The 16,610-nt window shown below is 40.9% G+C and overlaps 1 protein-coding gene across 2 annotated transcripts in view; it reads left to right on the top strand.

The window, feature by feature from the left end:
- LOC117774944 (CXADR-like membrane protein) overlaps positions 1 to 16,610 on the top strand; it is a 53,344-nt gene that overhangs the window by 17,706 nt on the left and 19,028 nt on the right. The window contains exon 1 of one of the 2 annotated variants that reach the window (XM_034607696.1): positions 16,529 to 16,535. The exons of the other annotated variant lie outside the window; for it this stretch is intronic. The gene's annotated coding sequence lies outside the window, so the exon portion shown is untranslated. Of the gene's footprint in view, positions 1 to 16,528; positions 16,536 to 16,610 lie in introns of those variants that run through there. 2 annotated transcript variants of the gene reach the window in all.

The following is a 16,610-nucleotide window of genomic DNA, read 5'->3' as shown; positions in this document are numbered from 1 at the left end:
ATTATGCCATGAGGAGGTAAATAACTATCCCATAAATTGGAATGAAATAATATTTTTTTTCTTTGAAATAATTACAAAGTGCAGTTAAAGCTGGGTCAAATTATACCCCAGGCCAAGATGGAATAAACTATGAATTATTCAAACATTTAGATCACATTGTGTTAGAAGAAATGTTCACCTTGTATAATTAATTACAGTTGGGAAAAGGGTAAGTTACAGATAAAATTGAAACATGCAGTCTTGATTGTGAAGCCAGGAAAAGATGCAGTTGTTCCATTTTCATATCGCCCAATAGCTCTGACATCAGTAATGTGTAAAATAATGGAAAGGATAGTTTCAGATGGTTTCTTGAAACAAATGTTTTTTTGTTCAGTACCAAAAGGGATGTAGGAACGGGAGAAGCACTATGGATTCTGTTACCATAAAAGTTCAGGTTATTAAGAAGGCCATGATTTGTACAGAGGTAGTAATAGGGGTGTTATTAGACATAGAAAAGGAGTATGACACTGTGTGCATGGATGGAATTCTTATTAAACTGTATGATGCAGGTATTAGAGGGAGAAAGCTTTATTGGATAAAGGATTTTTAAAATAATCGATCCATTCAGGTCAAGGTAGTCTTTTCTAAAACTGCTAAAATTGAAAATGGTACCCCTCCAGGATCAGTTATTTGTCCTATCTTATTTGATATAATGGTAAATGACATATTTAGTAATTGTCACCATGGATACGGATTGTCTTTATTTACAGATCATGGTCATTTGGAGGAGGGGGAAAACTATTTCTAAACTGGCTGTATAAATTCAAAGGGCTTTGAATCTTGTGGAGGACTAGGGAAAGCCACAGACTATGGCTTTGTTGTGTGCTGTGACAGCTAAATCTGTCCTTTGTAAACTGGATAGGATTCAGGCTAAGGCCATTATATTGTGTGGAGATGCTTTTAGAACGACTCCCAACCCTGCTTTTCTGGTGGAAATGGGAGAATCCCCTTTAAGAATCAGGAGAATTAGATTGGGTCGACATTATTGGTTTAAGTTCCAAGCACTGTCTTTCCACAAATTGTCTATTGGATGAGTCCTGGGAATTAGCATGATGAAAAGGAAAATTAAGTATTTTCTGTTAAATACAACATCTTTCCAAAAAAATACTAATTTAGAAGCGGATGTGAGGATTTTGTGTGGTCTCCTGTCCCTCTCTGGCTCCTCCCAGAGCTTTAGGAGGCCTTTTCCTTGCTTGATTTCATAAAAAAACAGCGATTGTAACTTCTCATTTATCACTGTTAATTAGGGATGAGCGAGTGCACCATTATCTGTATCTGTATCTGTTCAACCAACTAAATTATCGCTCGGCTCTCTGTCCTGCGGGGCCTTGCGCACCGCGACTCGGCCTGTGGAGCCTGTGCACGGCACGTGGCTCTCTGTCTGTATGGCCGTGCTGGGTGCACGCTGACTCAACCAGTGGACCCTGAGAATATATGATCATAGATAACAATGTTACACGTTAGTATCCCTGTGGACAGAGTGGCTGTGACAACGACAAGATTGCGTTGTCTGGCGCTGCTGGCGCAGCAGCAGTGAACTTTTTCATTCATCACGAGTACGGATATTGACACATTTTACTCGGACGGTACTCGTGCTTGTAAAAGTTCAATATCCCTACCGGATACTCATTTCATCCGAGTATTCGGCTCAACCCTAGTAGGTATCAGTTCAAATTACTTCGAACTTGAAGTTCAGTTGAGACACTTGGTTGACACCACAGCAGCATGGAGGCATGTTATGTTTTTTCTGTTGTTTTATTATGTCTGAAGATAGGTCACTAATCAGCTACGCTGTTTACCCCTGAAACTCCAAAAGTCTTTTGCGAACTCAAACACTTCTCACTTCTCTGGACTCAAAATAAATCATACATTCTTCGTGAGGTGGCTGATCAAATTTTGTGCCAAGAGTTCAGAGTAATAAAGAATGATCAGCAGGCCAAGCCAGAAATGCTGAGACTTGGAAAAGGTGTAATTCACGGGCCTATAATTCACCAAAGAGTGAGAGAGTAGGAGGGAGGGGATAAAGTATTTCAAAAGGGATGGATGAAGGGTTTTTGAAGGGTTGATGGGGTCAAGTTGGAGTATGGAGGAGGAGGTGGCGGAGGAGGGGAAAGATGGAAGGCTGCATTATGCAGTCACTGGTGAAAAATCAAAACTTCCAGCTAGCATGAGGCATCTTGCTGAGTCCAAATAATAAATGAGAAAGGGTCAGACAGTGTTTGGGGTCATGCCTGAAGGCAGTGAGAGGCAGAAGGCTGGGCAGGGCAACTAAGCAGCCACATCATTGAGATCTCTTCAATGTCTCTTCATGTTTGTTTCCCTTCTTGTCAAACTGCTCATGAACACACCACCCACTGTGGCAATGTCAAATGACTTCCTGAGCACCAGGAACATTAATCATGCTGACAGAGAGTCACAACGAGAGAGAGAGAGAGAGAGAGAGAGAGATCACAAGAGATCTCACTGATGTCACACATAAAAAGGTTTTATTATGTCACAGTCAGATCAGGTCCTTCCAGGTCTTCTTAATACAGTGGAATCTGCTGATTAGTGACCACATTTGGCCAAAATGATCACTATATGTGGTTGATTTCTATGAACAAATTGCGTAGTTTCTGTTTGACTCACACACACAAACACTGACTCTGCTGCTCTCTCTCTCTCTCTCTCTCTCTCTCACTCACACACACACTGACTCAGCTGACGTCGCTGAGCTACAGTTTAAACGTTGATTTGTTTGAAATGACGCCATATTATCAACACTGATCATTACATAATGGCCGTTACTTTTCTTATTGAGTAAAATTTTTCTTCATAGCTGTGCATTCACCAGCTTGTCCCGCTCTCTTGACACAGACACATACACATGCACTCACACACAGTGTCATCAGACTCAGACTTGGTAAAAAAACAACAGAATTTGTAAACTTAGACAATGTTGACTTCAGGGGCACAGAGTCCTGGATATTATTCCACAGCCCAATTTGTTTTTCAAGCTAACACGTTTCTGAAAGTATATTAATCTCTGCCAAGAAGGTTATGTTTTCAATAATGTCTGATTGATATTTTTAAGTTTATTAAATTTTTTTGCAGGATTAGAAAATAAATACTGAACAAATTCAGAGGGATGGGATATGGGTCAGGAACACATTTTTTAATTGCATTTTTCAACATTTTTTCTCAGGAAATTATGTTTGGATCTTTATGCAAACAATCAGACATAATTCCTCCGAATGAGGATTCCCTCAGGATTCATTATTCATCAAGTATTATTAGTGTGTGACACTTTTGAAATTATGATCCTGCAGTGTTTTCTTCACAGTTATCTCCAAAATTATTTGAATGAAATCACCATCTGCTGTTTTAGTATCAGAATATTGGATATATTAGGAGTTTTTCCATGACTTACCGGGGATACTCATTCCAAATGACATACTGCAGACCCTTCCCTTTTATCTTGAAGGTCTTAGCTCTTCTGCAGTACAATTTCATATTTCTGAGAATATCCAGTAATTTGTATTGCTCTTTGAAGTTTGACTTTGGTCTGCTTTGGAAACAACTACATTCTTCCTAAACATAAGCCAGATGCAGGGTCATAGCATCCAAACCCTATTTCCATATGGATTTGTGGACATCTTTACCCTTGAATGGTTTAGAAGATAATCCTCTCACCATTATTATCAACAACCCTGACAGCAAAGTCATCATGTCAGCCTATCATGTCAGTGAAGGCAGCCCTGCTGTCATCTTTGTGACCCCTGACCAAGGGCAAATTTTTGTTGGTTGCGTGACAAGACAGTGACAGTGCTCTGACTAAGTCTGCTGCTACAATGGGGAGACTGCAACGGTGATGTTCGCAGTGATGATGGTGATGTCAATTTGACACTGACATGTCACAGCTGTCCTCATTAAAACCTTCTGAATTTTAAACAGACCTTACAGCTGGCTCTGCTGCGAGATCACATCATTAAATAAGGGATGCATCATTTCAATACAAGAGGTCACAGAAACACAGATCAGTGTTCAGGAACAGTGTTCATGCACAACACTGATGACGACACTAGGCAAATACAAAAGGAACAATATTAGCTTGCCAGTAGTAACAAAGGAAATCTTAGCCATCACTATTTTTGCACATTGTATGATGTATACAGAGAAAATGGAACAAGAATAAACTCAAACTCACCTGTACTTAAAATCGAGGTCTCCAATGACCCTTTCTATTAGGTCCTCGCTATCGCTACTCTGTGCCACTGGTGTCTTAGGGCAGCTGGGGATGAGCGCCTCTGCACTCGGCGATGAAGTGGTATCTATGCTGCTCAGCAAAGCCACAGGATTGGAAAGGTGGCTCGATCCCCTGATGGCATTGCACTGTTTGAAGAGGCACCAGCTCTGAAGATCATTGCCACTCTATTGTGGTCAATGATCTGGTGTTACCTCTTCTTTATTGCCTTTAGTTTTGTATTGATTTGTACCTTGCTTCTAATGAAGCCTTCACAAAACACATCAATGCTGTGGACAGCAACATCAAGTTCACTCAGGAAGATGTAAGTGGTAGAAGTCTGGCCTTATGCGACTGTGTAGTGAATATTGAAGGTGATGAAAGCCTCAACATTGAGGTATATAGAAAACCTACACACACAGATCAATATTTACTATTTGACTCACACCACCCACTGGAGCATAAACTGGGGCTTATCAGAACCCTGCACCATCGGACTCAGTCTCTGCCTACAAGGGCCGACGGCAATGAGAAGGAACAAACACACATCAAATAAGCATTTAAAACATGTGGTTAACCCAACTGGGCCATTGTCAAAACCACAAAACAGAGAAACAGAACAGAAAGGGAGGAAAAGAAGGATCAATGGAACAATGTTGTGATCCCTTATGTTGCTGGAGTATCTGAAAAACTCAGGAGGGTTTTCAATAAACACCATATCCCAGTACATTTCAAGCCTACCAAAACACTGGGGCAGAAAGTGGTACATCCCAAAGACATAGGCAGAGCAATGTAATATATGTAGTGAGGAATGCTCAGACCTGGGGCCTCATTTATAACCGTTGCATAAGCACAAAACTGAGCCTGAAACTTGCGTACGCCACTTCTCATGCAAACATTGGGATTTATAAAAACAAACTTGACGGGAGAATGTGCACACTTCCACACAAACTCTGACCCATGCGTATGAACATTTTGGAGATGGGGAAATCATGATGCAGAGGTGAGGTGGTGAACTGAAGCAGATTATTGATTCACTTAATCATTAACATTAAAACAAACAGTGTAATTTGTGCTCGTGTGACATAACTGTTCCATAAGTTCAATTGAAAAAGATACAAAACAACTTACAGCAAATTGTGGCTGTACTAAGTCATTAATAGTTTTTAATAATATCTTCTATCACTGTGCTTGTATCATCAAGTCCGAGTGTGTTTAAAATCGCTGCAGTGAACTTGACTGTGCCATCAGGCGCACAGAGCTCACTGGAGATCACTCACTAAAATAAAGAGAAACTATTCACATTTAAACTTCTACTTCCAAATAATATCCCAGAGTGGAGGTTAGGATCCACTGATGTGTGAAGTAATCGGTCCGATTGCTCTAAATATGTAAATACTGCTGTGACACTCGTGTGTAATGCTGCGTGATGGGTGCTAGCGAATAGAAGGATGAGGAGGAAATGAGGATTCAGCGATCACAAAGAGTTTTTGTCCCATAGATTCTATAGATCTGTGATCTTGGATCTTAGAGTCCAGTATCACACAGATCGACCGAGGAACCAAAACATCTCAGCACAAACATAAGTATATAATAATAATTCTGTTATATTCTACAGGCGATACATAAAGTTCCCTGACATTCTGACAGTGTGAAGCGGTTATTTTTTTGCTTCCATCTTTGAATTGGATCTTTTTTTATTTCAGGCTCCGTTCTCTCTATCGTCTTCACTCTCACTTACTGTTTTAGCAGCAGCAGCAGCAGAGTATCAGTGTATTTTCTTTAGTAATGAAATCACTGCTGTCCCAAAAAAACGATTTTTTACCTCCACCTCACTAACAAACACCTCGATGTCAGTGTCAGAAAGTTTTGCTTCCTCTTCTCATCGCTTGATGCCTGATCTACTAAAGGTTTGCGTGTGTTAAAACGTGTGCAAACTTGATTTTACATGCAAAAAAACATGCAAGCTGATCTACTAACGGTGCGCATTTAGGATTGCGTGCAGAATAACATGCGCTGTCCATTTAGTATGTTTGCCTTAAAGGGGACATAGCATGCCCATTTTACCACAAGTTGATATGGTTCCTTGGGGTCTTAATGAAATGTCTGTAACATACTTTGGTCAAAATACCACAAGGATCATTTAAAACAGCACCCTTTTTACCCTGTCTAAAACAGCCCTCCACAGAGTGACCTGTTTTGAGTGCCTGTTCCTTTAAATGCTAATGAGCCAGCTCCCCCCTCCCCCTCTCCCCCATGATTTTAAACAATATAAATTACATATTTTATATGATATAAATTATCAAATATGCATCCCATACTTTGTATTCCCCTTCTGTTGTCCTGGAGTTTTAATTTTCCCAATCACATAATTAAATGTCCCCCTCTGCCCATCCACTACAAGCACACAAGCAGACAGACAGAGAGAGAAAGAGAGGGGGGGGGGGGGGGGGCTATGAAGACCATCATTTACCCCCGAACCCCGACATTCAACGGGTACAACAACAAGCGGAGAAAGCAGAATCGCGGGCTGACCTTATATATACAGTCTATGGGGCTGACCAGCGGAGAAATGCTCGTCCCGTGTGAACAGCCAGGCGGCTGCGCGCTTGAGAATGGCGCTGCGCTGCCTCGCAGCGGCGCTTCCGCGTCCGGTGTAAACCCGGCGTAACGAGTGTGGGGGGCTCTGTGTGTTTGTGCCAGTGTTACAGTAGTGCTGAACACTGCGGAAGTCTTCCACACAGCTGGCTGTGTGGCGTTGACACAAATTCCAGCTCACGCATGGGAGAGCGAGCGGTCGCGCCCGAGCAGCTGCTGCAGCCTCCCAGTCCCAACGATCCAGATGAGGTGGGGGGTGGGCCAAGGCCATGTAGGGAGACTTCCAGTGCCTTGTTACGACACAAAACCCAGGAAGCTCAATCGAGTCACTCAAGCATGACGTTTCTGACTTAGAGGAACCATAACAAAACGCGCGAGTGTTTTTTTCCCAGAGTTTTTGGGTTGGTAGACATGCCAGATACCCACATTAACCTGTAGAAGCACTAACAAAGTGGAATTTGCATGCTATGTCCCCTTTAATAAATATGCAATTTCGGGCGTTTCTACGTATATTGGGAGGAGTAGATGCAAATACTTTAATTTAGCTCACGCATTGTGACTGAAAATATTTGCGTGGATTGTGACTGCGTCTATATTTAATACGTTTGAAAGGTAGGTGCTAATCTGCACAGTGTTGCGCACAGATGGCTGCAGCCAAACAAAACTGAGCATTCACAGCCACAAAACAACAGAAAATTTACCTCAAGCCTAAAGAAATATTTACATTGACATTCATTATGTCTTCCTATTTCCCTCTTTTTGCCATCATTACATTTTTAACTGGGGTTTTTCTTTCTCGCAAAATGCGCTTGTCTCCAGTGCGTTCATCTCCTCGAGTGAGCTCTCCTCCCTCTCCATTCCCTGGCTGCTCTCTTGTGGGACCACTTGTATTGAGAGACCTCACCACTGCCTGAACCCCATCTTGGATCCCTCTTGCCAGGGCACCGATTGGCCATCGTCAGACCAGATACAGCGCTGACCAGCTGCCTGGTGTGCGCTACAATGGCGCGAGTGTCACGCCTGAGCGCTCATGCCACAGAGAGTGAACTGCACCTGCTGCTCAATATTGGTCAGAGGCCTCTCTTCCACCGCCCCCCCACCTGTTTTATTAGCCAAGGTTTTATTATGAGCTATTTTTTCTTTTGTTCTTCTTCTTATGTCCTGCCATCTCCTCTGTATTTCATCGGTTTTTGTTTTACCCACAGCATTTACTTTCTCGCAGATACTCTCCCATATCGCTTTGAGTTATATTAATATTTCTTTGCTGTAGCTCAACAACATGTTTGTTTGCCTCTTCCACCAACACCTCCAATTCCATGGCATTACATTTTGTGGTCACTCTGCTCTCCGTAATGCTCCATGGCAGAAACCATTTAAATACTACTGCCTCTAACATGTTTGCACGTGCTATTATTTACGCAATTATTTTTAGTAGATCACCCGCAAAACACCCACAAACCAACGTGCAATCTGTTATAATGCACACGCAATTTAGCACTCTTTATTTGGGATCTTAGTAGATCAGGCCCTTATTGTATAATTTCAGGTAATAGTAATTCCAGTCTTTTACCTAGTATTGAAGAAAAAAGCGTATAATCCTGATTTAGGAGGCTCACAGGTCTGTAATTAGAACAGTCCAGCCCATCTCTACCCTGCTTTGTGATGACTGTCGCGACTGCCCCCCGCCAGGAGGGAGTATCTCCCCTTTCTGTAGTACACAATTCCCCTGTTAAAAGAAGTTTTTCCTTACTCTTGTTAACTCTTGAGGGTTAAGGGCAGAGGATGTCGCACCTTGTTAAAGACCTATGAGGCAAACTGTGATTTGTGAATATTGGCTCTACAAAAAAAATTTGATTGATTGATCATTAAACGTCCTTAACAGAAGGGGAGTCAAGGTTTCTCTATGCACCTTGTACCACTTGGCTGTGAATTCATGCATCCCAGGACTTTTATTGGACTCGAGTCCAGTAATAACCTTATTCACTTCCTCACTTGTAATTGCTGCAGTTATGGCGTCATTTTGGGTATCAGATACTGTTGGAAGGCCAATCCCCCAAAGCAAAGATTCTGCCTGACCATCATTATCTAGTTTTTTGTATATAATTCTTTATAGAAAATCTCAAAGCTTTTGCTGATGTCCCCTCAATCATATTTAATTCCACTGTCCTGGGGGGTCCCTTATCTTGTAAACAGTTCTCTCAGCTTGTAGTTTCTTTATCCTGTGGGCCAGTTATTTTGTTGACTTTGTGCATAAGATATTTTTAAGTATGTTTCGTGATTGAATATCATTTATTTGAGTTTTTATCTGAAGCATTTCTTTGTCAAGGTTGGGGTCCATAATCGCTTTGTGTTGCCTTTCTAGCCTCCTTAATTCAGCTTCTAAGTTAATAAGGTCCTGTGACTTCTATCCCCTCAAACCTTCCCCCTGCCACCTAAAACATAGATGTTTAGATTAATGTTGGTACCGGTAAAAAAGCCATAACAAAAAAAGTGGTATGTCAAGGTCCTAATGGAAAAATTTGACATTTGCTTTTAGACTAAGCGGCAACAACTCGAGCAATGAAGCCTATGCAGAAGTGCAAAAAGCTGCAGATCACTGAGTGGCCACTTGAGGCTGACTCCAAGAAGGAGTCAATTCCTATTGACTCCCATGTTAAAAAGCCGACTTTAGAGCAGAATTAAACCTGTTTACAGCCTCGATCAAAAAATAGTTTTTGTCTCAATCACTAAGTTCTTCCTTGGGGGGTGAATACTTTTATAACACGCTCATTTAGATGATATAGAGGTTGAAATTATGCATAATTATTATCGTCAATCCAGCTTCTCGCCTGTGGTCTGCTCGGCTTCACCTGAGGCTAATCCTCGTCATTGAACATGACCCAGTCGAGTCCATGGAGAAGGTTTCAGTCACATATCGGATAAATAATATGATTTGTTGTTCGTCTGATTGTCCTGACAGAGAAGTTAAAGACGTCTGTGGTCCAGGGTCTGTGGTAAGTAAATACAGTATTTTTTATTTATGTGTTAGCAGTGATTAGCAGGTATCGGTGTCTCTGTACCTGGTTTGTTAGCTTAGCTCCACTAATCAGCCAGCTAATGAATTAGGCTTAGGTTAGCCTTCAGGCTATATACCAGCAGTAATGACGATGCTAACGGGAGCGTATGATTGTCCAGTACTGTTATTAAACTGACACAATACCGACAATACTGAGTAATGTTGGGCCATGGTTCTTTGTGAAACCACACTTCGGCCTACATGTTCAGTCAAGGCCTGAAGCCGCATGTTCCTCCAAGACTCAGTCTCCAGGGGCCATCAAAAACCAGCGCAAGGAACTCGGTCTCCCAGGGGGCATAAGAGGTGTGAAAACCCCCCCAGGGACACAGGTTTCAACTCCCATTGGTCACTCTGGACCCCATGACCTGTGAGGTCACCGGGCCAATATAAAGTCAGGTTCTCCCCCTCTTCTGCCCTCTTTTCTACACTCCCTCCAAGGAGAGAAGGCGGTCGAGCCTCTTCCTACGATCCTTCCACAGGAGAGAAGGCGGTCGAGCCTCTTCCTACGATCCTTCTACAGGAGGGAAGGCTGTCGAGCCTTTCTCCAGCTTACATCTTCTCTTCCCATCCAACTCTTCGAGAGGAGCACAAAGGTGCAGCTTCCAGCTCATCTTACCAAGGAAACCTCTTCGCACTCCAAGCTCTGCCAACCCTTCAAGCAGCGACTCGATGTCCTGCTGTAAGAACTTCAAACAGCAACTGAGCTACACAGCTCAACAGAAACCAGCAAGACGACACAAAACTGCGAACTGCACAGCAACTTCCTTTTTCCCCTTTCCACGGACTGGTAACACAACTGGGCTTAATAATTATACAAGGCTAAGCAAGACTGTTTATTCGATTCTGTGTGAGGTTTATAAGTTTGATTTGTGGTGTTGTGATATTTTGGGTACAAGTTATTGAGAAAGTAATGTTAGTCTGTTATGCTCTTCACAGTCTTTCGTTGCATCCAATCTAGTAACTTCCTCTAATTTGGCACACACACAGACACACGCATAACTCTTCACCTCATTATCTCTACAGGTCATAAACATTCCAATAGGTGGGGGAAGGGTGTTGTCTCTTTGGCCAGCCACCATCCTGAAAGCACGCTGACTCACACAGACACACACACATGTATACACACATACCTATCTTTGTTTAGCAATTAGACCGTTAGTAATTTGTGTTTTTATACTTTATTATATTCATAATAAATGTTTTTCTTTCACAAATGTTTTTTCATTAATGTTGCATCAGTGAATTTTGCCAACCTCTACACGGTCAAGAACCCCATATCCTTCAACTTAGCTAACTATCTATATGGTAATTTTGGTTATAGTTATTAATTTAATTGTTAATCAGAGTTCCAACCTTAATCAATGAGACTTAATCAATAAATTGGCTATCTTTTCCCTTCCTTTGAAGGGTGGTGCCCCGAGGTAACTTTAATCAATTAAAGTTATTATTTAATATTAATAATAAAATATTCATATTTAATATTTTTATCTTGATAACCAAATTTATTGAATGCCGAAAGGCACACCATTTTATGGTATCACGTTTGATGCATTATGGCACAACAGTAACTTTAGTATTAATGTCATATTAGATTATGAGTCCACAAATAACGTTAGTGGAGCTGCTGCAGTGTGAAACTCGTTGAGCTGGACTTTGTTATTGCGGCTGTACGGTAACGTAACGTTGAATTTAAATAGTTACATAATATTACCACAACCAACACACATTATCATACTGCAGAAACAGATTTACTGTGCTCGACTGAAACGTGAATATTTAACGTCACATGTGCATTTTAAGAGCAGCTGTTTAAAGTAGCATTACGTCTCCTAAAGCTTTATTCAGAGTATTGGTGTTGATATGTTGTAACTTGTTAGTGAAAACTAAACTTGTCTGCTACATCCAGTTTTTACATCGTTAATCTTAAACAGACTTTACTGAATCAACTGAGTCATTCTTGTGTTAAATAAGTGAACATGCAAAATTATGTATTTGTTTGTCACATGAAAATAAATTATAGTAAGTGTAACTTTATTAGAATCGACAGTCACATAGAGAACCTGAGGCTGATGTCCACCACCCATTTCCTAAGCTAAGGTGAAGTGATTCTGATCTGATGAACTTTGAAGTAATAACCTTTATTTTTATCATGTAAGTCTGTGAAAGTGTTAGTCCAGCAGCACATGTATGAATTTTAGTTTTATATGTCTGTGTTGAGTTTTCCTCTAGGTGACTCAGACAGCCTGCACCCGTGGATGTCCAACCTGAGGAGACAGAACTGGACTCCAACCAGACTGACCACTGAGAGTCATCACTTCAGCACTGACTCCTGTTTGCATAACTTATAAACAATCAAAGCAAAGTATTGTACATAATCCATAATGCGGAAAATTATACATGCAATAATTTGAATCTGGAAGAACTCCATACTGCACATTCATTGTCTGTATTCAAATACATATTTGAATTGAACATTGAATATCCACAGAATATAAGGACACCACAAACTTTGTTTATAAGTAACAGCCAGTTACTCTGCAATAATGTCATACTTTTATGTTTCCTGTCATTTTATCGGAGACAGATGAGCCTGAAGGACAGCTGTGCTGACCATGTTCTGTCTCTTATGGCAAAGAAGAAAAATTTAAAAAATAGGATTTTATCTCAAGTGTATCAAATCAGAGTGTTGTGGCTACAGATTTTTTTAACCAACCATAATAGATATAGAAATTAACTCAAAATTATTCATGACACTTAGCAATGAAAATGTGATCGATCATTCTTTATAAGTTTGTTAGTTTAAGTTCTGTTTTCTTATTAGCAATATGGTATAATTTGATTATTTTAAAAATTATTATTATTATATATAAGAATGTCATTTTTTACTTCTGTGATTAAAGTGATTGTATATAATTTTGGGTATTTGTGGTTGTTATTCATAAGGCGCCATACCAGCTAGAAATGCCACAGAGTATCTGCACTGTACTTGTACATGCCATTGACAGCCTAGAGGACTACACAATTGCTTGCATTTTTATGGTACAATAGTTCACTTCCCTGTTTAAGATACTTTTGTGCACCTTCCCCCCTCTGAAAACAATGTTTAACTCAATCAGTTTTATGTTTGTGTTTATGACAAATTAATGCTGAGGTCATCCGAACTTCAACTGCAACTTGCAGCAATCACATGCATTTTCTTACAAGAAATGCAAATTCTACTTTTCTTATCTTCTTTTCCAAGGACTTGCACATTTGTTCCAGTTCTGAGTTCCACAGCAGGATAACTATATAAAGGGTGATCACAAATTAAGACAGTTTAAGTCCTGCTGTTAATTATATAGGATGTTAGTGCAGTATTTCTTACTCTTAATAATGTAAGGAATTCAAGAGACATTAAAAAAGTCTGGGGAGTTCTCCACCAAAGTTTATTCAAAACACTTAGTGGAATGCAAAAAGGGAGTGGAAGAAGGGTGGGTGTCTTCAAAACGTAAATTACTGCTATTAGGCCTATTATGCGATCTCATCTGCAGTTCTTTACACATGTAGCACATTTCAGTTGCTAAGCAAACATATATACCTATCTAAAAATAGTAATGTAATATTCACTTTGACAAATTACATCTACCTCAGAAGACACCAACCTTTTTTTTAAGATGACATGATTCTATTTTTTTTACTGTTTACAGACATATGTTCTGTGTAGGACATCCTCTTAACCTGGGTTGGAATGTACATATTGGGGGGTTAGAGTAAGTTAGTTAGTTGTAACTTTATTGAAAATGCATTTTTTTTCTCCCACGTTTTTTCATGTCTTGATGCTTATGCCTAAAAGTTCTAGTTTTCTGTTCTGCCGAGTTTAGCTGTTAGCTTAGTAATTTCCCCAGCAAAAGCACATAGTGTGGATACTGTTATTGTGGGACAGGGTTTAATCCAGTCAGGATGAGTCAGAAGGGAGCAGAAATGAGTGACTTAATGATGTCGTTGTCTCAGGTATATTTTATTACTTACTTTATTTTATACTTTTCTTTCTCTTCGATTTTTGTAATGTTACGGGTCTAACATGCGAAGTGCTACATTCAGGGGTGTTAAACTTGGGTTAAACCATTCCATGAAGCATAAGAGAGTCCTGACACACATCAGCTCAAGGTGGATATTGCCATCCTTCAGGAAACTCACCTAAATATACAGTATCTGACGCTGGATGAGCTGGTGAAATCATTCAAAGTTTAATCTAAATCAAGAGGGGCAGCACTTCTTATCAAGAAACATGTGCCATTTATTTTTCTCAGACTGATGCAGATGACATTGGCCGATATGCTATTGTCACAGGCAAACTATATAGCACCCAAGTTTTTTTGGCCAGTGTCTATGGCCCAAATTGGGACGAAGCTGCATTTTTCACAAAATTTTCCTTTCGGTTACCTTATTTAAATGCACATCATTTGATAATAAGTGGCGATACGAACTGTGTGTTAACCCCTAGTCTCAATCGTAGCTCTAAAGCAGCACTTTCAATCCTGCTGTTCCTAGATACCTTTGGCATCGCGGATGTATGGCAAATATTCTTTCTTCTCAGTGGTTCACATAACGTTCTCACAAATTGATTATATCCTGATGGATAAGTAAATGGTAAATGGTTTTGTATTTATATAGCACTTTTCTAGTCTTGATGACCACTCAAAGCTCTTTACAGTACAGTTTTTTACATTCACCCATTCACACACACATTCATACAGTGCATCTATTAGCAGCACTTTGTTGTTCTATGAGGGGCAATTCGGGGTTCAGCATCTTGCCCAAGGACACTTCGGCATGCAGATGGGGAAGACTGGGGATCAAACTGCCGACCTTCAGGTTGGCGGACGACCGCTCTACCCCTCAGCCACAGCCGACTAAGTGTCTCCTTCCCTCAGTCCTGAAATGTGACTTTCATACGATTGTAATCTCTGATCACGCTCAACTAAAGATGCAGCCTAGTGACATGGTTAATGTGCCAATCTCATTTCGCCATACCTGAGAGGAGTTGTACAGTTGTATGGCCTGGGGGATGAAAGATCTCCTCAGTCTGTCTGTTGAGCAGGAGTGAGACAGCAGTCTGTCCCTGAATGTACTCCTCTGCCTGGTCAGTGCGCTGTGCAGGGGGTGGTCTGTGTTGTCCATGATGTCCAGCAGTTTGTTTAGGGTGCTTCTTTCTGCTACTGATATTAGGGATTCCAGCTCCGTGCCCACCACAGAGCCAGCTTTCCTCACCAGCATCTCTGTTCTCCATGCTGCCTCCCCAGTGTTGTGCAATAATGCATTAAACGTGATACCATTAAAAGGTGTGCTTTTCGGCATTCAATAAATTTGGTTATCAAAATAAAATATTGAATATTAATATTCAAAATATTAATATTAAATAATAACTTTAATTGATTAAAGTTACCTCGGGGCACCACCCTTCAAAGGAAGGGAAAAGATAGCCAATTTATTGATTAAGTCTCATAAAGTACTAACTACAAATTTGGAACTCTGATTAACAATTAAATTAATAACTATAACCAAAATTTCCATATAGATAGTTAGCAAAGTTGAAGGATATAGAGTTCTTGACAGTGTAGAGGTTGGCAAAATTCACACTTATGCAACATTCATTAAAACAACATTTGTGAAAGAAAAACATTTATTATGAAGATAATAAAGTATAAAAACACAAATTACTAAAGATGTACTTACTATATAAAGATGTGTATGTGAGTATGCGTGTGTGTGTCTGTGTGAGTGAGTGTGCTTTCAAAATGGCGGTGGGCCCCTATGCGGGCAATAAACCATCCCCCCTAGTATGTTTACGACATGTAGCGGGGTTCAGAGAGATGGGTGCTGAGATATGCGTGTATGTGGGTTGGTGTCAGGTTAGAGAAAGAGCGTAGAGTGAAGAGCATAACACAACTGACATTAACTTTCAAATAACTTGTAACCAAAATATCACAGCAACACAAATCAAACTTATAAACATCACACGGAATCGAATAAACAGTCTTTGCTTAGCCTAGTATAATTATTAAGCCCAGTTGTATCACCCGTCCATGGAAAGGGAAAAAAAGGTTGCTGTGCTGTTCGAAGTCCAGTGAAGTCGTCTTGCTGGTTTGCGGCTCCTGTTGTAGTTCTGCTGTGCGATGCAGCTCTTGTTGGTTCTAAGGCAGGACCTTGCATCGCTGCCTTTTGGAAGGTTTAGCAGTATGCTCCAGTCAGGCCTGCTTGAAGGTTGGTAGAGCTTGGATTGGGAGGAGGTTTCCCTCGCTCGGTGAGTGGAAAGCTGCACCTCTCCTCCATTGAAGTTGAGCAGAAAGAGACCTCCTCTCGGAGAGTTTAGTAGAAGAGATGCTGAGTTGGGCAGCCACCCTTCTCCTCTCGGAGGGTTGCGTAGAAAGAGGAAGAAGGGGGGAGAACTGGGCTTATATTGGCCTGGTGACCTCATGGGTCATGGGGCCCAGAGTGACCAATAGTGGTTGACCCCCTCTGTCAAGGGGGTCTGTATTTACAGGTCCTGGCCACCTCAATATCAGCCCCCTCAATTGAGACTGGCTGCAGATGTAGCCTGATCCTCAGGATGTCCACAACCATTTCTTTGGTCTTGGAGGTGTTCAGCTGTAGATGGTTCCACCTGCACCTGTGTGGCATATGTGCCCTTTGGTTGTTCTTGTGGGTGGGGGATGG

The sequence above is a fragment of the Hippoglossus hippoglossus genome, chromosome 14 (assembly GCF_009819705.1).
Source record: "Hippoglossus hippoglossus isolate fHipHip1 chromosome 14, fHipHip1.pri, whole genome shotgun sequence".
Taxonomy (NCBI): Eukaryota; Metazoa; Chordata; class Actinopteri; order Pleuronectiformes; family Pleuronectidae; genus Hippoglossus; species Hippoglossus hippoglossus.
Note: the sequence above shows the minus strand (reverse complement) of the source record. Positions and strands in the feature narration are given on the sequence as shown.